The sequence below is a fragment of the Buceros rhinoceros genome, unplaced genomic scaffold, assembly GCF_000710305.1.
Source record: "Buceros rhinoceros silvestris isolate BGI_N320 unplaced genomic scaffold, ASM71030v1 scaffold22729, whole genome shotgun sequence".
NCBI lineage: Eukaryota > Metazoa > Chordata > Aves > Bucerotiformes > Bucerotidae > Buceros > Buceros rhinoceros.
The window spans coordinates 3,359-4,479 of NW_010430042.1; the positions used below are offsets into that span (position 1 = coordinate 3,359).

Sequence of the window (1,121 nt, forward strand, 5' to 3'; positions counted from 1 at the left end):
CCTCTGTGGGGACCCCACTATTGTCCTGCTCCGCACGGTCAGTCTGGTAACGATCCCCAGGGGTGAGACACAGCCACCCAGCTCTGCTTTCACTTCCCGCAGGCAGGGGCAGGTGTGAAAGATCCCCAGGTCCAGACAAGTCAGGTCTCAGGATGGTCCCGCTGGTCATGGCGCTGCTTTTCCAGGGCAGGGTGGGTTAAAAATCCCTGTGGAGTGTGTGAGGCAGTGGAGGCGTGTCCTCGTGGAGCCCCAGGACTCAGCCATGAGGAGCTACAACCCACCACGGTGACAGCTCCTGGTGGCCAGATCCAGTCTGTGGGCTCGGGCAAAGCCCGGACCCAGGGACATCTCCATGTCTGGCGGCACCAGGGAAGGAAGCAGGGCCATACCAGTCCCAGGGCTCCGCTGGGAGCTCGGGGCGCTGAGCAGGTCCCACAGCACCCTCTCATGGAGACACGTAGGCTGAGCAGTGCCTCCTGGCCCAGCAGATGTTGTGTCCCGCCCCACGGGCCCTGGCTGGAGCTGGCTGTGATGCCACCATGGTCCTGGCTCAGAGACCTCTGCAGCTCCAGGCACTGCACAGGGGCTCTCCGAGGGACCCAAAACACACTCTTGATGGGTTCACAGCCTGCAGACCTCATCCTGACACCTACTAGACTTTTGGATTGCACTGCTGGCAAAGCAAACTACTCTGGAGAAAACCTGGTCTGCTAGCCCATGAGTCCAGAACGATCCCGCAGCCTAAGCTCCAAAGCTGAACAGATGCAGCCAGCACCGGCACTGCCAGAGACCAGGACAACCGGGACCAGCCACCACCTTCTCAGGGGACTGGAGGTGGACTGTGTTAGACTCAAGAGAGCCGACCAGCACTCTGCTGCCGTGACCCTACCCCTGCTAACGTGAAGAAACACCACCCTGGGCTGAGCCCTTTCCTACCTTTGCTCCTCAGGCTGGGTCTCCCAGTCCAAAAGCCAAACTGACCCTCGGGCAAGCGTGACAAACCCCTCCCGCTTGCGCTGGGCTCCTCACGGGGCCAGGCCAGCACAGCACAGCTCCTTGTCCCTGCACGCTGGGCCAGCAGTGAGCTCTTTCCACAGGAGAGGGAGTTGGGAGAGCCGCCT

The 1,121-nt window shown here is 61.6% G+C and overlaps 1 protein-coding gene across 1 annotated transcript in view; it reads right to left on the reverse strand.

Annotated features, from left to right (window-relative positions):
* FLOT2 (flotillin 2) overlaps window positions 1-1,121 on the reverse strand; it is a gene marked incomplete at its 3' end in the record, with an annotated part of 14,443 nt that overhangs the window by 3,345 nt on the left and 9,977 nt on the right. The gene's annotated exons all lie outside the window — the stretch shown is intronic.